Genomic DNA, 22,246 nt, shown 5'->3' on the forward strand with positions numbered 1-22,246 from the left:
CCACGACCACGACCACGGTAGGGGCCCGTGTGCCTTGTGTCCTCTGCCCCTGGGAGCCCGCTGGGCTGCCGGGGCTCCTTGAGCGAGAACGGGCTTTCCTATTGCCTCCGGGACCGGGAAGGTGTCGCCATGCGATTCCTTGTCCCGAAACGCTGGCCTGTGCTCTGGAGCTGCGGGGACGTCCTCGGGGCTCTGCCCGGGAAGGATGTGCTCCCTGGGGAGAGAGGGGCCGCGGTGCGAGTCAGGCGCTCCGAGACGGGGCCGTGTGTCCTCCCGGGTTCTCTGGTTGGCTGCACGCTGCCTGGGCCTGTCCGCAGGTTGTCCGTTTCTCTGCGTGGTGGTCTGCTAAGCCGTGCAGGAGGGGCGTAGGCTTCCCAGCCCCCCACGCCTGCTCCCGCCATGACCCCGGGGGTCTGGTGCAGCACGCCCAGCCCGCATGCCTGGCGTTGCCACGGAGGCTGCGAGTGCAGAAGCCTCATGGGACCCGGCGTGGAGTGCCCCACTGCCCCTGGTGGCCCAGTGTGCGCAGCGGACTTAGGCGCGGGCACGCTGGGCTCCGCGAGGATGGTGCTCTGTGCCTCTGCCTCTCCTGAGACGTCCTTGCCTTCCTCTTGGCGTTGGCTGGTCTCCGAGCTCCCGGGACAGCGTCCAGGAGGCGTGGCCGCTGCCTGAGGACAAGTCCTCGATGTGCCCTCTGACGCTGGCACGAGCGTGTTCTGGACCCGTGCTGTGCCCCCAGGCAGCTGGGGAGTTGTCTGCCGTGTAGTCCGGCGGGCCACCAGGAGAATCTGACCCAGTGTCCTGGATGGGCCAGTTCCCAGTCGTGCGCTCGTGGCCCAGACCAGACCCGGGCTGGTGTGTGGAGCCAGCCACGCGGGCCCGTCTGTCCTCCGTGCCCTGAGTGGGCGCAGATGAGAGAGGGCGCGGTTGCTCCGTCCGCTTTTCTCCCCTCTCGCCCCCGTGCGGGGAGCCGTCCAGCGGGGCCTGGCTGGACTGAGCCCGTGCCGGACACGGTGCTCAGTTGCCGTCCTGGAGGGCCCAGAGGATTGCTCGAGGTGTGCCCACCAGGCCCCTCCCCTGAGACAGGGGGCTGGCTGGGTGCCGTCAGGCTCTTTCTTGGCTGCCCCTGGAACCCGGAGGTGGCCCTTGCCTGGTTCCTGGATCCTTTCACTTCCCCTTCCTCGTCGCCTTGCCGTGTGGAAGGGAAGGGCCGCTCTTAGCCCGCCAGCCCTGGCCAAGGAGGGGAACCCACTTGGAGGGTGGGGTGGCACCAAGGCCTTGCGCGGCCCAACGCACAAGGGGGGACGGCGCGCCCTCGCCCTGGCCCCGGTGCCACCAGTTTCCCTTGGTCGGGATTCTTTGTGGCCTAGGCAGGCAGGCGCCCATGCTGTCTCCGCACTGACCTAGGCACCCACCCACATGAGGCGTCGGGAGGTGTGGGGCCGGGAGAACATTTCTCTGCCTGGTTTCCTAGGCGGAGGCAGGTGTGTTGTCGGCAAAGACCCTCACTCAGGCCAAGTGTGTGATGTCTCTTCTTCTTCCGCAGACGCCGAGCCCGGCACCCGGGAACCTGTTCCGGACGTGCCGCTCCCAACCATGACTCCCAGCACCGAGGCTGACCACGACCACGACCACGACCACGACCACGACCACGGTAGGGGCCCGTGTGCCTTGTGTCCTCTGCCCCTGGGAGCCCGCTGGGCTGCCGGGGCTCCTTGAGCGAGAACGGGCTTTCCTATTGCCTCCGGGACCGGGAAGGTGTCGCCATGCGATTCCTTGTCCCGAAACGCTGGCCTGTGCTCTGGAGCTGCGGGGACGTCCTCGGGGCTCTGCCCGGGAAGGATGTGCTCCCTGGGGAGAGAGGGGCCGCGGTGCGAGTCAGGCGCTCCGAGACGGGGCCGTGTGTCCTCCCGGGTTCTCTGGTTGGCTGCACGCTGCCTGGGCCTGTCCGCAGGTTGTCCGTTTCTCTGCGTGGTGGTCTGCTAAGCCGTGCGGGAGGGGCGTAGGCTTCCCCGCCCCCCACGTCTGCTCCCGCCATGACCCCGGCGGTCTGGTGCAGCACGCCCGGCCCGCATGCCTGGCGTTGCCACGGAGGCTGCGAGTGCAGAAGCCTCATGGGACCCGGCGTGGAGTGCCCCACTGCCCCTGGTGGCCCAGTGTGCGCAGCGGACTTAGGCGCGGGCACGCTGGGCTCCGCGAGGATGGTGCTCTGTGCCTCTGCCTCTCCTGAGACGTCCTTGCCTTCCTCTTGGCGTTGGCTGGTCTCCGAGCTCCCGGGACAGCGTCCAGGAGGCGTGGCCGCTGCCTGAGGACAAGTCCTCGATGTGCCCTCTGACGCTGGCACGAGCGTGTTCTGGACCCGTGCCGTGCCCCCAGGCAGCTGGGGAGTTGTCTGCCGTGTAGTCCGGCGGGCCACCAGGAGAATCTGACCCAGTGTCCTGGATGGGCCAGTTCCCAGTCGTGCGCTCGTGGCCCAGACCGGACCCGGGCTGGTGTGTGGAGCCAGCCACGCGGGCCCGTCTGTCCTCCGTGCCCTGAGTGGGCGCAGATGAGAGAGGGCGCGGTTGCTCCGTCCGCTTTTCTCCCCTCTCGCCCCCGTGCGGGGAGCCGTCCAGCGGGGCCTGGCTGGACTGAGCCCGTGCCGGACACGGTGCTCAGTTGCCGTCCTGGAGGGCCCAGAGGATTGCTCGAGGTGTGCCCACCAGGCCCCTCCCCTGAGACAGGGGGCTGGCTGGGTGCCGTCAGGCTCTTTCTTGGCTGCCCCTGGAACCCGGAGGTGGCCCTTGCCTGGTTCCTGGATCCTTTCACTTCCCCTTCCTCGTCGCCTTGCCGTGTGGAAGGGAAGGGCCGCTCTTAGCCCGCCAGCCCTGGCCAAGGAGGGGAACCCACTTGGAGGGTGGGGTGGCACCAAGGCCTTGCGCGGCCCAACGCACAAGGGGGGACGGCGGGCCCTCGCCCTGGCCCCGGTGCCACCAGTTTCCCTTGGTCGAGATTCTTTGTGGCCTAGGCAGGCAGGCGCCCATGCTGTCTCCGCACTGACCTAGGCACCCACCCACATGAGGTGTCGGGAGGTGTGGGGCCGGGAGAACATTTCTCTGCCTGGTTTCCTAGGCGGAGGCAGGTGTGTTGTCGGCAAAGACCCTCACTCAGGCCAAGTGTGTGATGTCTCTTCTTCTTCCGCAGACGCCGAGCCCGGCACCCGGGAACCTGTTCCGGACGTGCCGCTCCCAACCATGACTCCCAGCACCGAGGCTGACCACGACCACGACCACGACCACGACCACGGTAGGGGCCCGTGTGCCTTGTGTCCTCTGCCCCTGGGAGCCCGCTGGGCTGCCGGGGCTCCTTGAGCGAGAACGGGCTTTCCTATTGCCTCCGGGACCGGGAAGGTGTCGCCATGCGATTCCTTGTCCCGAAACGCTGGCCTGTGCTCTGGAGCTGCGGGGACGTCCTCGGGGCTCTGCCCGGGAAGGATGTGCTCCCTGGGGAGAGAGGGGCCGCGGTGCGAGTCAGGCGCTCCGAGACGGGGCCGTGTGTCCTCCCGGGTTCTCTGGTTGGCTGCACGCTGCCTGGGCCTGTCCGCAGGTTGTCCGTTTCTCTGCGTGGTGGTCTGCTAAGCCGTGCGGGAGGGGCGTAGGCTTCCCCGCCCCCCACGTCTGCTCCCGCCATGACCCCGGGGGTCTGGTGCAGCACGCCCGGCCCGCATGCCTGGCGTTGCCACGGAGGCTGCGAGTGCAGAAGCCTCATGGGACCCGGCGTGGAGTGCCCCACTGCCCCTGGTGGCCCAGTGTGCGCAGCGGACTTAGGCGCGGGCACGCTGGGCTCCGCGAGGATGGTGCTCTGTGCCTCTGCCTCTCCTGAGACGTCCTTGCCTTCCTCTTGGCGTTGGCTGGTCTCCGAGCTCCCGGGACAGCGTCCAGGAGGCGTGGCCGCTGCCTGAGGACAAGTCCTCGATGTGCCCTCTGACGCTGGCACGAGCGTGTTCTGGACCCGTGCCGTGCCCCCAGGCAGCTGGGGAGTTGTCTGCCGTGTAGTCCGGCGGGCCAGCAGGAGAATCTGACCCAGTGTCCTGGATGGGCCAGTTCCCAGTCGTGCGCTCGTGGCCCAGACCAGACCCGGGCTGGTGTGTGGAGCCAGCCACGCGGGCCCGTCTGTCCTCCGTGCCCTGAGTGGGCGCAGATGAGAGAGGGCGCGGTTGCTCCGTCCGCTTTTCTCCCCTCTCGCCCCCGTGCGGGGAGCCGTCCAGCGGGGCCTGGCTGGACTGAGCCCGTGCCGGACACGGTGCTCAGTTGCCGTCCTGGAGGGCCCAGAGGATTGCTCGAGGTGTGCCCACCAGGCCCCTCCCCTGAGACAGGGGGCTGGCTGGGTGCCGTCAGGCTCTTTCTTGGCTGCCCCTGGAACCCGGAGGTGGCCCTTGCCTGGTTCCTGGATCCTTTCACTTCCCCTTCCTCGTCGCCTTGCCGTGTGGAAGGGAAGGGCCGCTCTTAGCCCGCCAGCCCTGGCCAAGGAGGGGAACCCACTTGGAGGGTGGGGTGGCACCAAGGCCTTGCGCGGCCCAACGCACAAGGGGGGACGGCGCGCCCTCGCCCTGGCCCCGGTGCCACCAGTTTCCCTTGGTCGGGATTCTTTGTGGCCTAGGCAGGCAGGCGCCCATGCTGTCTCCGCACTGACCTAGGCACCCACCCACATGAGGCGTCGGGAGGTGTGGGGCCGGGAGAACATTTCTCTGCCTGGTTTCCTAGGCGGAGGCAGGTGTGTTGTCGGCAAAGACCCTCACTCAGGCCAAGTGTGTGATGTCTCTTCTTCTTCCGCAGACGCCGAGCCCGGCACCCGGGAACCTGTTCCGGACGTGCCGCTCCCAACCATGACTCCCAGCACCGAGGCTGACCACGACCACGACCACGACCACGACCACGACCACGGTAGGGGCCCGTGTGCCTTGTGTCCTCTGCCCCTGGGAGCCCGCTGGGCTGCCGGGGCTCCTTGAGCGAGAACGGGCTTTCCTATTGCCTCCGGGACCGGGAAGGTGTCGCCATGCGATTCCTTGTCCCGAAACGCTGGCCTGTGCTCTGGAGCTGCGGGGACGTCCTCGGGGCTCTGCCCGGGAAGGATGTGCTCCCTGGGGAGAGAGGGGCCGCGGTGCGAGTCAGGCGCTCCGAGACGGGGCCGTGTGTCCTCCCGGGTTCTCTGGTTGGCTGCACGCTGCCTGGGCCTGTCCGCAGGTTGTCCGTTTCTCTGCGTGGTGGTCTGCTAAGCCGTGCGGGAGGGGCGTAGGCTTCCCCGCCCCCCACGTCTGCTCCCGCCATGACCCCGGGGGTCTGGTGCAGCACGCCCAGCCCGCATGCCTGGCGTTGCCACGGAGGCTGCGAGTGCAGAAGCCTCATGGGACCCGGCGTGGAGTGCCCCACTGCCCCTGGTGGCCCAGTGTGCGCAGCGGACTTAGGCGCGGGCACGCTGGGCTCCGCGAGGATGGTGCTCTGTGCCTCTGCCTCTCCTGAGACGTCCTTGCCTTCCTCTTGGCGTTGGCTGGTCTCCGAGCTCCCGGGACAGCGTCCAGGAGGCGTGGCCGCTGCCTGAGGACAAGTCCTCGATGTGCCCTCTGACGCTGGCACGAGCGTGTTCTGGACCCGTGCCGTGCCCCCAGGCAGCTGGGGAGTTGTCTGCCGTGTAGTCCGGCGGGCCACCAGGAGAATCTGACCCAGTGTCCTGGATGGGCCAGTTCCCAGTCGTGCGCTCGTGGCCCAGACCAGACCCGGGCTGGTGTGTGGAGCCAGCCACGCGGGCCCGTCTGTCCTCCGTGCCCTGAGTGGGCGCAGATGAGAGAGGGCGCGGTTGCTCCGTCCGCTTTTCTCCCCTCTCGCCCCCGTGCGGGGAGCCGTCCAGCGGGGCCTGGCTGGACTGAGCCCGTGCCGGACACGGTGCTCAGTTGCCGTCCTGGAGGGCCCAGAGGATTGCTCGAGGTGTGCCCACCAGGCCCCTCCCCTGAGACAGGGGGCTGGCTGGGTGCCGTCAGGCTCTTTCTTGGGTGCCCCTGGAACCCGGAGGTGGCCCTTGCCTGGTTCCTGGATCCTTTCACTTCCCCTTCCTCGTCGCCTTGCCGTGTGGAAGGGAAGGGCCGCTCTTAGCCCGCCAGCCCTGGCCAAGGAGGGGAACCCACTTGGAGGGTGGGGTGGCACCAAGGCCTTGCGCGGCCCAACGCACAAGGGGGGACGGCGCGCCCTTGCCCTGGCCCCGGTGCCACCAGTTTCCCTTGGTCAGGATTCTTTGTGGCCTAGGCAGGCAGGCGCCCATGCTGTCTCCGCACTGACCTAGGCACCCACCCACATGAGGCGTCGGGAGGTGTGGGGCCGGGAGAACATTTCTCTGCCTGGTTTCCTAGGCGGAGGCAGGTGTGTTGTCGGCAAAGACCCTCACTCAGGCCAAGTGTGTGATGTCTCTTCTTCTTCCGCAGACGCCGAGCCCGGCACCCGGGAACCTGTTCCGGACGTGCCGCTCCCAACCATGACTCCCAGCACCGAGGCTGACCATGACCACGACCACGACCACGACCACGACCACGGTAGGGGCCCGTGTGCCTTGTGTCCTCTGCCCCTGGGAGCCCGCTGGGCTGCCGGGGCTCCTTGAGCGAGAACGGGCTTTCCTATTGCCTCCGGGACCGGGAAGGTGTCGCCATGCGATTCCTTGTCCCGAAACGCTGGCCTGTGCTCTGGAGCTGCGGGGACGTCCTCGGGGCTCTGCCCGGGAAGGATGTGCTCCCTGGGGAGAGAGGGGCCGCGGTGCGAGTCAGGCGCTCCGAGACGGGGCCGTGTGTCCTCCCGGGTTCTCTGGTTGGCTGCACGCTGCCTGGGCCTGTCCGCAGGTTGTCCGTTTCTCTGCGTGGTGGTCTGCTAAGCCGTGCGGGAGGGGCGTAGGCTTCCCCGCCCCCCACGTCTGCTCCCGCCATGACCCCGGCGGTCTGGTGCAGCACGCCCGGCCCGCATGCCTGGCGTTGCCACGGAGGCTGCGAGTGCAGAAGCCTCATGGGACCCGGCGTGGAGTGCCCCACTGCCCCTGGTGGCCCAGTGTGCGCAGCGGACTTAGGCGCGGGCACGCTGGGCTCCGCGAGGATGGTGCTCTGTGCCTCTGCCTCTCCTGAGACGTCCTTGCCTTCCTCTTGGCGTTGGCTGGTCTCCGAGCTCCCGGGACAGCGTCCAGGAGGCGTGGCCGCTGCCTGAGGACAAGTCCTCGATGTGCCCTCTGACGCTGGCACGAGCGTGTTCTGGACCCGTGCCGTGCCCCCAGGCAGCTGGGGAGTTGTCTGCCGTGTAGTCCGGCGGGCCACCAGGAGAATCTGACCCAGTGTCCTGGATGGGCCAGTTCCCAGTCGTGCGCTCGTGGCCCAGACCGGACCCGGGCTGGTGTGTGGAGCCAGCCACGCGGGCCCGTCTGTCCTCCGTGCCCTGAGTGGGCGCAGATGAGAGAGGGCGCGGTTGCTCCGTCCGCTTTTCTCCCCTCTCGCCCCCGTGCGGGGAGCCGTCCAGCGGGGCCTGGCTGGACTGAGCCCGTGCCGGACACGGTGCTCAGTTGCCGTCCTGGAGGGCCCAGAGGATTGCTCGAGGTGTGCCCACCAGGCCCCTCCCCTGAGACAGGGGGCTGGCTGGGTGCCGTCAGGCTCTTTCTTGGCTCCCCCTGGAACCCGGAGGTGGCCCTTGCCTGGTTCCTGGATCCTTTCACTTCCCCTTCCTCGTCGCCTTGCCGTGTGGAAGGGAAGGGCCGCTCTTAGCCCGCCAGCCCTGGCCAAGGAGGGGAACCCACTTGGAGGGTGGGGTGGCACCAAGGCCTTGCGCGGCCCAACGCACAAGGGGGGACGGCGGGCCCTCGCCCTGGCCCCGGTGCCACCAGTTTCCCTTGGTCGGGATTCTTTGTGGCCTAGGCAGGCAGGCGCCCATGCTGTCTCCGCACTGACCTAGGCACCCACCCACATGAGGCGTCGGGAGGTGTGGGGCCGGGAGAACATTTCTCTGCCTGGTTTCCTAGGCGGAGGCAGGTGTGTTGTCGGCAAAGACCCTCACTCAGGCCAAGTGTGTGATGTCTCTTCTTCTTCCGCAGACGCCGAGCCCGGCACCCGGGAACCTGTTCCGGACGTGCCGCTCCCAACCATGACTCCCAGCACCGAGGCTGACCACGACCACGACCACGACCACGACCACGGTAGGGGCCCGTGTGCCTTGTGTCCTCTGCCCCTGGGAGCCCGCTGGGCTGCCGGGGCTCCTTGAGCGAGAACGGGCTTTCCTATTGCCTCCGGGACCGGGAAGGTGTCGCCATGCGATTCCTTGTCCCGAAACGCTGGCCTGTGCTCTGGAGCTGCGGGGACGTCCTCGGGGCTCTGCCCGGGAAGGATGTGCTCCCTGGGGAGAGAGGGGCCGCGGTGCGAGTCAGGCGCTCCGAGACGGGGCCGTGTGTCCTCCCGGGTTCTCTGGTTGGCTGCACGCTGCCTGGGCCTGTCCGCAGGTTGTCCGTTTCTCTGCGTGGTGGTCTGCTAAGCCGTGCGGGAGGGGCGTAGGCTTCCCCGCCCCCCACGTCTGCTCCCGCCATGACCCCGGGGGTCTGGTGCAGCACGCCCGGCCCGCATGCCTGGCGTTGCCACGGAGGCTGCGAGTGCAGAAGCCTCATGGGACCCGGCGTGGAGTGCCCCACTGCCCCTGGTGGCCCAGTGTGCGCAGCGGACTTAGGCGCGGGCACGCTGGGCTCCGCGAGGATGGTGCTCTGTGCCTCTGCCTCTCCTGAGACGTCCTTGCCTTCCTCTTGGCGTTGGCTGGTCTCCGAGCTCCCGGGACAGCGTCCAGGAGGCGTGGCCGCTGCCTGAGGACAAGTCCTCGATGTGCCCTCTGACGCTGGCACGAGCGTGTTCTGGACCCGTGCCGTGCCCCCAGGCAGCTGGGGAGTTGTCTGCCGTGTAGTCCGGCGGGCCACCAGGAGAATCTGACCCAGTGTCCTGGATGGGCCAGTTCCCAGTCGTGCGCTCGTGGCCCAGACCGGACCCGGGCTGGTGTGTGGAGCCAGCCACGCGGGCCCGTCTGTCCTCCGTGCCCTGAGTGGGCGCAGATGAGAGAGGGCGCGGTTGCTCCGTCCGCTTTTCTCCCCTCTCGCCCCCGTGCGGGGAGCCGTCCAGCGGGGCCTGGCTGGACTGAGCCCGTGCCGGACACGGTGCTCAGTTGCCGTCCTGGAGGGCCCAGAGGATTGCTCGAGGTGTGCCCACCAGGCCCCTCCCCTGAGACAGGGGGCTGGCTGGGTGCCGTCAGGCTCTTTCTTGGCTGCCCCTGGAACCCGGAGGTGGCCCTTGCCTGGTTCCTGGATCCTTTCACTTCCCCTTCCTCGTCGCCTTGCCGTGTGGAAGGGAAGGGCCGCTCTTAGCCCGCCAGCCCTGGCCAAGGAGGGGAACCCACTTGGAGGGTGGGGTGGCACCAAGGCCTTGCGCGGCCCAACGCACAAGGGGGGACGGCGCGCCCTCGCCCTGGCCCCGGTGCCACCAGTTTCCCTTGGTCGGGATTCTTTGTGGCCTAGGCAGGCAGGCGCCCATGCTGTCTCCGCACTGACCTAGGCACCCACCCACATGAGGCGTCGGGAGGTGTGGGGCCGGGAGAACATTTCTCTGCCTGGTTTCCTAGGCGGAGGCAGGTGTGTTGTCGGCAAAGACCCTCACTCAGGCCAAGTGTGTGATGTCTCTTCTTCTTCCGCAGACGCCGAGCCCGGCACCCGGGAACCTGTTCCGGACGTGCCGCTCCCAACCATGACTCCCAGCACCGAGGCTGACCACGACCACGACCACGACCATGACCACGGTAGGGGCCCGTGTGCCTTGTGTCCTCTGCCCCTGGGAGCCCGCTGGGCTGCCGGGGCTCCTTGAGCGAGAACGGGCTTTCCTATTGCCTCCGGGACCGGGAAGGTGTCGCCATGCGATTCCTTGTCCCGAAACGCTGGCCTGTGCTCTGGAGCTGCGGGGACGTCCTCGGGGCTCTGCCCGGGAAGGATGTGCTCCCTGGGGAGAGAGGGGCCGCGGTGCGAGTCAGGCGCTCCGAGACGGGGCCGTGTGTCCTCCCGGGTTCTCTGGTTGGCTGCACGCTGCCTGGGCCTGTCCGCAGGTTGTCCGTTTCTCTGCGTGGTGGTCTGCTAAGCCGTGCGGGAGGGGCGTAGGCTTCCCCGCCCCCCACGTCTGCTCCCGCCATGACCCCGGGGGTCTGGTGCAGCACGCCCAGCCCGCATGCCTGGCGTTGCCACGGAGGCTGCGAGTGCAGAAGCCTCATGGGACCCGGCGTGGAGTGCCCCACTGCCCCTGGTGGCCCAGTGTGCGCAGCGGACTTAGGCGCGGGCACGCTGGGCTCCGCGAGGATGGTGCTCTGTGCCTCTGCCTCTCCTGAGACGTCCTTGCCTTCCTCTTGGCGTTGGCTGGTCTCCGAGCTCCCGGGACAGCGTCCAGGAGGCGTGGCCGCTGCCTGAGGACAAGTCCTCGATGTGCCCTCTGACGCTGGCACGAGCGTGTTCTGGACCCGTGCCGTGCCCCCAGGCAGCTGGGGAGTTGTCTGCCGTGTAGTCCGGCGGGCCACCAGGAGAATCTGACCCAGTGTCCTGGATGGGCCAGTTCCCAGTCGTGCGCTCGTGGCCCAGACCGGACCCGGGCTGGTGTGTGGAGCCAGCCACGCGGGCCCGTCTGTCCTCCGTGCCCTGAGTGGGCGCAGATGAGAGAGGGCGCGGTTGCTCCGTCCGCTTTTCTCCCCTCTCGCCCCCGTGCGGGGAGCCGTCCAGCGGGGCCTGGCTGGACTGAGCCCGTGCCGGACACGGTGCTCAGTTGCCGTCCTGGAGGGCCCAGAGGATTGCTCGAGGTGTGCCCACCAGGCCCCTCCCCTGAGACAGGGGGCTGGCTGGGTGCCGTCAGGCTCTTTCTTGGCTGCCCCTGGAACCCGGAGGTGGCCCTTGCCTGGTTCCTGGATCCTTTCACTTCCCCTTCCTCGTCGCCTTGCCGTGTGGAAGGGAAGGGCCGCTCTTAGCCCGCCAGCCCTGGCCAAGGAGGGGAACCCACTTGGAGGGTGGGGTGGCACCAAGGCCTTGCGCGGCCCAACGCACAAGGGGGGACGGCGCGCCCTCGCCCTGGCCCCGGTGCCACCAGTTTCCCTTGGTCGGGATTCTTTGTGGCCTAGGCAGGCAGGCGCCCATGCTGTCTCCGCACTGACCTAGGCACCCACCCACATGAGGCGTCGGGAGGTGTGGGGCCGGGAGAACATTTCTCTGCCTGGTTTCCTAGGCGGAGGCAGGTGTGTTGTCGGCAAAGACCCTCACTCAGGCCAAGTGTGTGATGTCTCTTCTTCTTCCGCAGACGCCGAGCCCGGCACCCGGGAACCTGTTCCGGACGTGCCGCTCCCAACCATGACTCCCAGCACCGAGGCTGACCACGACCACGACCACGACCACGACCACGACCACGGTAGGGGCCCGTGTGCCTTGTGTCCTCTGCCCCTGGGAGCCCGCTGGGCTGCCGGGGCTCCTTGAGCGAGAACGGGCTTTCCTATTGCCTCCGGGACCGGGAAGGTGTCGCCATGCGATTCCTTGTCCCGAAACGCTGGCCTGTGCTCTGGAGCTGCGGGGACGTCCTCGGGGCTCTGCCCGGGAAGGATGTGCTCCCTGGGGAGAGAGGGGCCGCGGTGCGAGTCAGGCGCTCCGAGACGGGGCCGTGTGTCCTCCCGGGTTCTCTGGTTGGCTGCACGCTGCCTGGGCCTGTCCGCAGGTTGTCCGTTTCTCTGCGTGGTGGTCTGCTAAGCCGTGCGGGAGGGGCGTAGGCTTCCCCGCCCCCCACGTCTGCTCCCGCCATGACCCCGGCGGTCTGGTGCAGCACGCCCGGCCCGCATGCCTGGCGTTGCCACGGAGGCTGCGAGTGCAGAAGCCTCATGGGACCCGGCGTGGAGTGCCCCACTGCCCCTGGTGGCCCAGTGTGCGCAGCGGACTTAGGCGCGGGCACGCTGGGCTCCGCGAGGATGGTGCTCTGTGCCTCTGCCTCTCCTGAGACGTCCTTGCCTTCCTCTTGGCGTTGGCTGGTCTCCGAGCTCCCGGGACAGCGTCCAGGAGGCGTGGCCGCTGCCTGAGGACAAGTCCTCGATGTGCCCTCTGACGCTGGCACGAGCGTGTTCTGGACCCGTGCCGTGCCCCCAGGCAGCTGGGGAGTTGTCTGCCGTGTAGTCCGGCGGGCCACCAGGAGAATCTGACCCAGTGTCCTGGATGGGCCAGTTCCCAGTCGTGCGCTCGTGGCCCAGACCGGACCCGGGCTGGTGTGTGGAGCCAGCCACGCGGGCCCGTCTGTCCTCCGTGCCCTGAGTGGGCGCAGATGAGAGAGGGCGCGGTTGCTCCGTCCGCTTTTCTCCCCTCTCGCCCCCGTGCGGGGAGCCGTCCAGCGGGGCCTGGCTGGACTGAGCCCGTGCCGGACACGGTGCTCAGTTGCCGTCCTGGAGGGCCCAGAGGATTGCTCGAGGTGTGCCCACCAGGCCCCTCCCCTGAGACAGGGGGCTGGCTGGGTGCCGTCAGGCTCTTTCTTGGCTGCCCCTGGAACCCGGAGGTGGCCCTTGCCTGGTTCCTGGATCCTTTCACTTCCCCTTCCTCGTCGCCTTGCCGTGTGGAAGGGAAGGGCCGCTCTTAGCCCGCCAGCCCTGGCCAAGGAGGGGAACCCACTTGGAGGGTGGGGTGGCACCAAGGCCTTGCGCGGCCCAACGCACAAGGGGGGACGGCGGGCCCTCGCCCTGGCCCCGGTGCCACCAGTTTCCCTTGGTCGGGATTCTTTGTGGCCTAGGCAGGCAGGCGCCCATGCTGTCTCCGCACTGACCTAGGCACCCACCCACATGAGGCGTCGGGAGGTGTGGGGCCGGGAGAACATTTCTCTGCCTGGTTTCCTAGGCGGAGGCAGGTGTGTTGTCGGCAAAGACCCTCACTCAGGCCAAGTGTGTGATGTCTCTTCTTCTTCCGCAGACGCCGAGCCCGGCACCCGGGAACCTGTTCCGGACGTGCCGCTCCCAACCATGACTCCCAGCACCGAGGCTGACCACGACCACGACCACGACCACGACCACGACCACGACCACGGTAGGGGCCCGTGTGCCTTGTGTCCTCTGCCCCTGGGAGCCCGCTGGGCTGCCGGGGCTCCTTGAGCGAGAACGGGCTTTCCTATTGCCTCCGGGACCGGGAAGGTGTCGCCATGCGATTCCTTGTCCCGAAACGCTGGCCTGTGCTCTGGAGCTGCGGGGACGTCCTCGGGGCTCTGCCCGGGAAGGATGTGCTCCCTGGGGAGAGAGGGGCCGCGGTGCGAGTCAGGCGCTCCGAGACGGGGCCGTGTGTCCTCCCGGGTTCTCTGGTTGGCTGCACGCTGCCTGGGCCTGTCCGCAGGTTGTCCGTTTCTCTGCGTGGTGGTCTGCTAAGCCGTGCGGGAGGGGCGTAGGCTTCCCCGCCCCCCACGTCTGCTCCCGCCATGACCCCGGGGGTCTGGTGCAGCACGCCCGGCCCGCATGCCTGGCGTTGCCACGGAGGCTGCGAGTGCAGAAGCCTCATGGGACCCGGCGTGGAGTGCCCCACTGCCCCTGGTGGCCCAGTGTGCGCAGCGGACTTAGGCGCGGGCACGCTGGGCTCCGCGAGGATGGTGCTCTGTGCCTCTGCCTCTCCTGAGACGTCCTTGCCTTCCTCTTGGCGTTGGCTGGTCTCCGAGCTCCCGGGACAGCGTCCAGGAGGCGTGGCCGCTGCCTGAGGACAAGTCCTCGATGTGCCCTCTGACGCTGGCACGAGCGTGTTCTGGACCCGTGCCGTGCCCCCAGGCAGCTGGGGAGTTGTCTGCCGTGTAGTCCGGCGGGCCACCAGGAGAATCTGACCCAGTGTCCTGGATGGGCCAGTTCCCAGTCGTGCGCTCGTGGCCCAGACCGGACCCGGGCTGGTGTGTGGAGCCAGCCACGCGGGCCCGTCTGTCCTCTGTGCCCTGAGTGGGCGCAGATGAGAGAGGGCGCGGTTGCTCTGTCCGCTTTTCTCCCCTCTCGCCCCCGTGCGGGGAGCCGTCCAGCGGGGCCTGGCTGGACTGAGCCCGTGCCGGACACGGTGCTCAGTTGCCGTCCTGGAGGGCCCAGAGGATTGCTCGAGGTGTGCCCACCAGGCCCCTCCCCTGAGACAGGGGGCTGGCTGGGTGCCGTCAGGCTCTTTCTTGGCTGCCCCTGGAACCCGGAGGTGGCCCTTGCCTGGTTCCTGGATCCTTTCACTTCCCCTTCCTCGTCGCCTTGCCGTGTGGAAGGGAAGGGCCGCTCTTAGCCCGCCAGCCCTGGCCAAGGAGGGGAACCCACTTGGAGGGTGGGGTGGCACCAAGGCCTTGCGCGGCCCAACGCACAAGGGGGGACGGCGCGCCCTCGCCCTGGCCCCGGTGCCACCAGTTTCCCTTGGTCGGGATTCTTTGTGGCCTAGGCAGGCAGGCGCCCATGCTGTCTCCGCACTGACCTAGGCACCCACCCACATGAGGCGTCGGGAGGTGTGGGGCCGGGAGAACATTTCTCTGCCTGGTTTCCTAGGCGGAGGCAGGTGTGTTGTCGGCAAAGACCCTCACTCAGGCCAAGTGTGTGATGTCTCTTCTTCTTCCGCAGACGCCGAGCCCGGCACCCGGGAACCTGTTCCGGACGTGCCGCTCCCAACCATGACTCCCAGCACCGAGGCTGACCACGACCACGACCACGACCACGACCACGACCACGGTAGGGGCCCGTGTGCCTTGTGTCCTCTGCCCCTGGGAGCCCGCTGGGCTGCCGGGGCTCCTTGAGCGAGAACGGGCTTTCCTATTGCCTCCGGGACCGGGAAGGTGTCGCCATGCGATTCCTTGTCCCGAAACGCTGGCCTGTGCTCTGGAGCTGCGGGGACGTCCTCGGGGCTCTGCCCGGGAAGGATGTGCTCCCTGGGGAGAGAGGGGCCGCGGTGCGAGTCAGGCGCTCCGAGACGGGGCCGTGTGTCCTCCCGGGTTCTCTGGTTGGCTGCACGCTGCCTGGGCCTGTCCGCAGGTTGTCCGTTTCTCTGCGTGGTGGTCTGCTAAGCCGTGCGGGAGGGGCGTAGGCTTCCCCGCCCCCCACGTCTGCTCCCGCCATGACCCCGGCGGTCTGGTGCAGCACGCCCGGCCCGCATGCCTGGCGTTGCCACGGAGGCTGCGAGTGCAGAAGCCTCATGGGACCCGGCGTGGAGTGCCCCACTGCCCCTGGTGGCCCAGTGTGCGCAGCGGACTTAGGCGCGGGCACGCTGGGCTCCGCGAGGATGGTGCTCTGTGCCTCTGCCTCTCCTGAGACGTCCTTGCCTTCCTCTTGGCGTTGGCTGGTCTCCGAGCTCCCGGGACAGCGTCCAGGAGGCGTGGCCGCTGCCTGAGGACAAGTCCTCGATGTGCCCTCTGACGCTGGCACGAGCGTGTTCTGGACCCGTGCCGTGCCCCCAGGCAGCTGGGGAGTTGTCTGCCGTGTAGTCCGGCGGGCCACCAGGAGAATCTGACCCAGTGTCCTGGATGGGCCAGTTCCCAGTCGTGCGCTCGTGGCCCAGACCGGACCCGGGCTGGTGTGTGGAGCCAGCCACGCGGGCCCGTCTGTCCTCCGTGCCCTGAGTGGGCGCAGATGAGAGAGGGCGCGGTTGCTCCGTCCGCTTTTCTCCCCTCTCGCCCCCGTGCGGGGAGCCGTCCAGCGGGGCCTGGCTGGACTGAGCCCGTGCCGGACACGGTGCTCAGTTGCCGTCCTGGAGGGCCCAGAGGATTGCTCGAGGTGTGCCCACCAGGCCCCTCCCCTGAGACAGGGGGCTGGCTGGGTGCCGTCAGGCTCTTTCTTGGCTGCCCCTGGAACCCGGAGGTGGCCCTTGCCTGGTTCCTGGATCCTTTCACTTCCCCTTCCTCGTCGCCTTGCCGTGTGGAAGGGAAGGGCCGCTCTTAGCCCGCCAGCCCTGGCCAAGGAGGGGAACCCACTTGGAGGGTGGGGTGGCACCAAGGCCTTGCGCGGCCCAACGCACAAGGGGGGACGGCGGGCCCTCGCCCTGGCCCCGGTGCCACCAGTTTCCCTTGGTCGGGATTCTTTGTGGCCTAGGCAGGCAGGCGCCCATGCTGTCTCCGCACTGACCTAGGCACCCACCCACATGAGGCGTCGGGAGGTGTGGGGCCAGGAGAACATTTCTCTGCCTGGTTTCCTAGGCGGAGGCAGGTGTGTTGTCGGCAAAGACCCTCACTCAGGCCAAGTGTGTGATGTCTCTTCTTCTTCCGCAGACGCCGAGCCCGGCACCCGGGAACCTGTTCCGGACGTGCCGCTCCCAACCATGACTCCCAGCACCGAGGCTGACCACGACCACGACCACGACCACGACCACGACCACGACCACGACCACGGTAGGGGCCCGTGTGCCTTGTGTCCTCTGCCCCTGGGAGCCCGCTGGGCTGCCGGGGCTCCTTGAGCGAGAACGGGCTTTCCTATTGCCTCCGGGACCGGGAAGGTGTCGCCATGCGATTCCTTGTCCCGAAACGCTGGCCTGTGCTCTGGAGCTGCGGGGACGTCCTCGGGGCTCTGCCCGGGAAGGATGTGCTCCCTGGGGAGAGAGGGGCCGCGGTGCGAGTCAGGCGCTCCGAGACGGGGCCGTGTGTCCTCCCGGGTTCTCTGGTTGGCTGCACGCTGCCTGGGCCTGTCCGCAGGTTGTCCGTTTCTCTGCGTGGTGGTCTGCTAAGCCGTGCGGGAGGGGCGTAGGCTTCCCCGCCCCCCACGTCTGCTCCCGCCATGACCCCGGGGGTCTGGTGCAGCACGCCCGGCCCGCATGCCTGGCGTTGCCACGGAGGCTGCGAGTGCAGAAGCCTCATGGGACCCGGCGTGGAGTGCCCCACTGCCCCTGGTGGCCCAGTGTGCGCAGCGGACTTAGGCGCGGGCACGCTGGGCTCCACGAGGATGGTGCTCTGTGCCTCTGCCTCTCCTGAGACGTCCTTGCCTTCCTCTTGGCGTTGGCTGGTCTCCGAGCTCCCGGGACAGCGTCCAGGAGGCGTGGCCGCTGCCTGAGGACAAGTCCTCGATGTGCCCTCTGACGCTGGCACGAGCGTGTTCTGGACCCGTGCCGTGCCCCCAGGCAGCTGGGGAGTTGTCTGCCGTGTAGTGCGGCGGGCCACCAGGAGAATCTGACCCAGTGTCCTGGATGGGCCAGTTCCCAGTCGTGCGCTCGTGGCCCAGACCGGACCCGGGCTGGTGTGTGGAGCCAGCCACGCGGGCCCGTCTGTCCTCCGTGCCCTGAGTGGGCGCAGATGAGAGAGGGCGCGGTTGCTCCGTCCGCTTTTCTCCCCTCTCGCCCCCGTGCGGGGAGCCGTCCAGCGGGGCCTGGCTGGACTGAGCCCGTGCCGGACACGGTGCTCAGTTGCCGTCCTGGAGGGCCCAGAGGATTGCTCGAGGTGTGCCCACCAGGCCCCTCCCCTGAGACAGGGGGCTGGCTGGGTGCCGTCAGGCTCTTTCTTGGCTGCCCCTGGAACCCGGAGGTGGCCCTTGCCTGGTTCCTGGATCCTTTCACTTCCCCTTCCTCGTCGCCTTGCCGTGTGGAAGGGAAGGGCCGCTCTTAGCCCGCCAGCCCTGGCCAAGGAGGGGAACCCACTTGGAGGGTGGGGTGGCACCAAGGCCTTGCGCGGCCCAACGCACAAGGGGGGACGGCGCGCCCTCGCCCTGGCCCCGGTGCCACCAGTTTCCCTTGGTCGGGATTCTTTGTGGCCTAGGCAGGCAGGCGCCCATGCTGTCTCCGCACTGACCTAGGCACCCACCCACATGAGGCGTCGGGAGGTGTGGGGCCGGGAGAACATTTCTCTGCCTGGTTTCCTAGGCGGAGGCAGGTGTGTTGTCGGCAAAGACCCTCACTCAGGCCAAGTGTGTGATGTCTCTTCTTCTTCCGCAGACGCCGAGCCCGGCACCGGGGAACCTGTTCCGGACGTGCCGCTCCCAACCATGACTCCCAGCACCGAGGCTGACCACGACCATGACCACGACCACGACCACGACCACGACCACGGTAGGGGCCCGTGTGCCTTGTGTCCTCTGCCCCTGGGAGCCCGCTGGGCTGCCGGGGCTCCTTGAGCGAGAACGGGCTTTCCTATTGCCTCCGGGACCGGGAAGGTGTCGCCATGCGATTCCTTGTCCCGAAACGCTGGCCTGTGCTCTGGAGCTGCGGGGACGTCCTCGGGGCTCTGCCCGGGAAGGATGTGCTCCCTGGGGAGAGAGGGGCCGCGGTGCGAGTCAGGCGCTCCGAGACGGGGCCGTGTGTCCTCCCGGGTGCTCTGGTTGGCTGCACGCTGCCTGGGCCTGTCCGCAGGTTGTCCGTTTCTCTGCGTGGTGGTCTGCTAAGCCGTGCGGGAGGGGCGTAGGCTTCCCCGCCCCCCACGTCTGCTCCCGCCATGACCCCGGGGGTCTGGTGCAGCACGCCCAGCCCGCATGCCTGGCGTTGCCACGGAGGCTGCGAGTGCAGAAGCCTCATGGGACCCGGCGTGGAGTGCCCCACTGCCCCTGGTGGCCCAGTGTGCGCAGCGGACTTAGGCGCGGGCACGCTGGGCTCCGCGAGGATGGTGCTCTGTGCCTCTGCCTCTCCTGAGACGTCCTTGCCTTCCTCTTGGCGTTGGCTGGTCTCCGAGCTCCCGGGACAGCGTCCAGGAGGCGTGGCCGCTGCCTGAGGACAAGTCCTCGATGTGCCCTCTGACGCTGGCACGAGCGTGTTCTGGACCCGTGCCGTGCCCCCAGGCAGCTGGGGAGTTGTCTGCCGTGTAGTCCGGCGGGCCACCAGGAGAATCTGACCCAGTGTCCTGGATGGGCCAGTTCCCAGTCGTGCGCTCGTGGCCCAGACCGGACCCGGGCTGGTGTGTGGAGCCAGCCACGCGGGCCCGTCTGTCCTCCGTGCCCTGAGTGGGCGCAGATGAGAGAGGGCGCGGTTGCTCCGTCCGCTTTTCTCCCCTCTCGCCCCCGTGCGGGGAGCCGTCCAGCGGGGCCTGGCTGGACTGAGCCCGTGCCGGACACGGTGCTCAGTTGCCGTCCTGGAGGGCCCAGAGGATTGCTCGAGGTGTGCCCACCAGGCCCCTCCCCTGAGACAGGGGGCTGGCTGGGTGCCGTCAGGCTCTTTCTTGGCTGCCCCTGGAACCCGGAGGTGGCCCTTGCCTGGTTCCTGGATCCTTTCACTTCCCCTTCCTCGTCGCCTTGCCGTGTGGAAGGGAAGGGCCGCTCTTAGCCCGCCAGCCCTGGCCAAGGAGGGGAACCCACTTGGAGGGTGGGGTGGCACCAAGGCCTTGCGCGGCCCAACGCACAAGGGGGGACGGCGCGCCCTCGCCCTGGCCCCGGTGCCACCAGTTTCCCTTGGTCGGGATTCTTTGTGGCCTAGGCAGGCAGGCGCCCATGCTGTCTCCGCACTGACCTAGGCACCCACCCACATGAGGCGTCGGGAGGTGTGGGGCCAGGAGAACATTTCTCTGCCTGGTTTCCTAGGCGGAGGCAGGTGTGTTGTCGGCAAAGACCCTCACTCAGGCCAAGTGTGTGATGTCTCTTCTTCTTCCGCAGACGCCGAGCCCGGCACCCGGGAACCTGTTCCGGACGTGCCGCTCCCAACCATGACTCCCAGCACCGAGGCTGACCACGACCACGACCACGACCACGACCACGACCACGACCACGGTAGGGGCCCGTGTGCCTTGTGTCCTCTGCCCCTGGGAGCCCGCTGGGCTGCCGGGGCTCCTTGAGCGAGAACGGGCTTTCCTATTGCCTCCGGGACCGGGAAGGTGTCGCCATGCGATTCCTTGTCCCGAAACGCTGGCCTGTGCTCTGGAGCTGCGGGGACGTCCTCGGGGCTCTGCCCGGGAAGGATGTGCTCCCTGGGGAGAGAGGGGCCGCGGTGCGAGTCAGGCGCTCCGAGACGGGGCCGTGTGTCCTCCCGGGTTCTCTGGTTGGCTGCACGCTGCCTGGGCCTGTCCGCAGGTTGTCCGTTTCTCTGCGTGGTGGTCTGCTAAGCCGTGCGGGAGGGGCGTAGGCTTCCCCGCCCCCCACGTCTGCTCCCGCCATGACCCCGGGGGTCTGGTGCAGCACGCCCGGCCCGCATGCCTGGCGTTGCCACGGAGGCTGCGAGTGCAGAAGCCTCATGGGACCCGGCGTGGAGTGCCCCACTGCCCCTGGTGGCCCAGTGTGCGCAGCGGACTTAGGCGCGGGCACGCTGGGCTCCGCGAGGATGGTGCTCTGTGCCTCTGCCTCTCCTGAGACGTCCTTGCCTTCCTCTTGGCGTTGGCTGGTCTCCGAGCTCCCGGGACAGCGTCCAGGAGGCGTGGCCGCTGCCTGAGGACAAGTCCTCGATGTGCCCTCTGACGCTGGCACGAGCGTGTTCTGGACCCGTGCCGTGCCCCCAGGCAGCTGGGGAGTTGTCTGCCGTGTAGTGCGGCGGGCCACCAGGAGAATCTGACCCAGTGTCCTGGATGGGCCAGTTCCCAGTCGTGCGCTCGTGGCCCAGACCGGACCCGGGCTGGTGTGTGGAGCCAGCCACGCGGGCCCGTCTGTCCTCCGTGCCCTGAGTGGGCGCAGATGAGAGAGGGCGCGGTTGCTCCGTCCGCTTTTCTCCCCTCTCGCCCCCGTGCGGGGAGCCGTCCAGCGGGGCCTGGCTGGACTGAGCCCGTGCCGGACACGGTGCTCAGTTGCCGTCCTGGAGGGCCCAGAGGATTGCTCGAGGTGTGCCCACCAGGCCCCTCCCCTGAGACAGGGGGCTGGCTGGGTGCCGTCAGGCTCTTTCTTGGCTGCCCCTGGAACCCGGAGGTGGCCCTTGCCTGGTTCCTGGATCCTTTCACTTCCCCTTCCTCGTCGCCTTGCCGTGTGGAAGGGAAGGGCCGCTCTTAGCCCGCCAGCCCTGGCCAAGGAGGGGAACCCACTTGGAGGGTGGGGTGGCACCAAGGCCTTGCGCGGCCCAACGCACAAGGGGGGACGGCGCGCCCTCGCCCTGGCCCCGGTGCCACCAGTTTCCCTTGGTCGGGATTCTTTGTGGCCTAGGCAGGCAGGCGCCCATGCTGTCTCCGCACTGACCTAGGCACCCACCCACATGAGGCGTCGGGAGGTGTGGGGCCGGGAGAACATTTCTCTGCCTGGTTTCCTAGGCGGAGGCAGGTGTGTTGTCGGCAAAGACCCTCACTCAGGCCAAGTGTGTGATGTCTCTTCTTCTTCCGCAGACGCCGAGCCCGGCACCGGGGAACCTGTTCCGGACGTGCCGCTCCCAACCATGACTCCCAGCACCGAGGCTGACCACGACCATGACCACGACCACGACCACGACCACGACCACGGTAGGGGCCCGTGTGCCTTGTGTCCTCTGCCCCTGGGAGCCCGCTGGGCTGCCGGGGCTCCTTGAGCGAGAACGGGCTTTCCTATTGCCTCCGGGACCGGGAAGGTGTCGCCATGCGATTCCTTGTCCCGAAACGCTGGCCTGTGCTCTGGAGCTGCGGGGACGTCCTCGGGGCTCTGCCCGGGAAGGATGTGCTCCCTGGGGAGAGAGGGGCCGCGGTGCGAGTCAGGCGCTCCGAGACGGGGCCGTGTGTCCTCCCGGGTGCTCTGGTTGGCTGCACGCTGCCTGGGCCTGTCCGCAGGTTGTCCGTTTCTCTGCGTGGTGGTCTGCTAAGCCGTGCGGGAGGGGCGTAGGCTTCCCCGCCCCCCACGTCTGCTCCCGCCATGACCCCGGGGGTCTGGTGCAGCACGCCCAGCCCGCATGCCTGGCGTTGCCACGGAGGCTGCGAGTGCAGAAGCCTCATGGGACCCGGCGTGGAGTGCCCCACTGCCCCTGGTGGCCCAGTGTGCGCAGCGGACTTAGGCGCGGGCACGCTGGGCTCCGCGAGGATGGTGCTCTGTGCCTCTGCCTCTCCTGAGACGTCCTTGCCTTCCTCTTGGCGTTGGCTGGTCTCCGAGCTCCCGGGACAGCGTCCAGGAGGCGTGGCCGCTGCCTGAGGACAAGTCCTCGATGTGCCCTCTGACGCTGGCACGAGCGTGTTCTGGACCCGTGCCGTGCCCCCAGGCAGCTGGGGAGTTGTCTGCCGTGTAGTCCGGCGGGCCACCAGGAGAATCTGACCCAGTGTCCTGGATGGGCCAGTTCCCAGTCGTGCGCTCGTGGCCCAGACCGGACCCGGGCTGGTGTGTGGAGCCAGCCACGCGGGCCCGTCTGTCCTCCATGCCCTGAGTGGGCGCAGATGAGAGAGGGCGCGGTTGCTCCGTCCGCTTTTCTC

General features: G+C 68.5%; 1 long non-coding RNA gene across 1 annotated transcript in view; it reads left to right on the forward strand.

Annotated features, from left to right (window-relative positions):
* Positions 1-8,087: 8,087 nt before the first annotated feature.
* The window catches only part of LOC149124836 (uncharacterized), a 28,972-nt gene continuing 14,813 nt past the window's right edge, over positions 8,088-22,246 (forward strand). The window contains exon 1 of the long non-coding RNA XR_016211597.1: positions 8,088-8,190. This is a non-coding gene — a long non-coding RNA (uncharacterized LOC149124836). The remainder of the gene's footprint in view (positions 8,191-22,246) is intronic.

This window comes from Oryctolagus cuniculus, chromosome 8 (assembly GCF_051225735.1).
Source record: "Oryctolagus cuniculus isolate XC-2025 breed Fujian yellow rabbit chromosome 8, ASM5122573v1, whole genome shotgun sequence".
NCBI lineage: Eukaryota > Metazoa > Chordata > Mammalia > Lagomorpha > Leporidae > Oryctolagus > Oryctolagus cuniculus.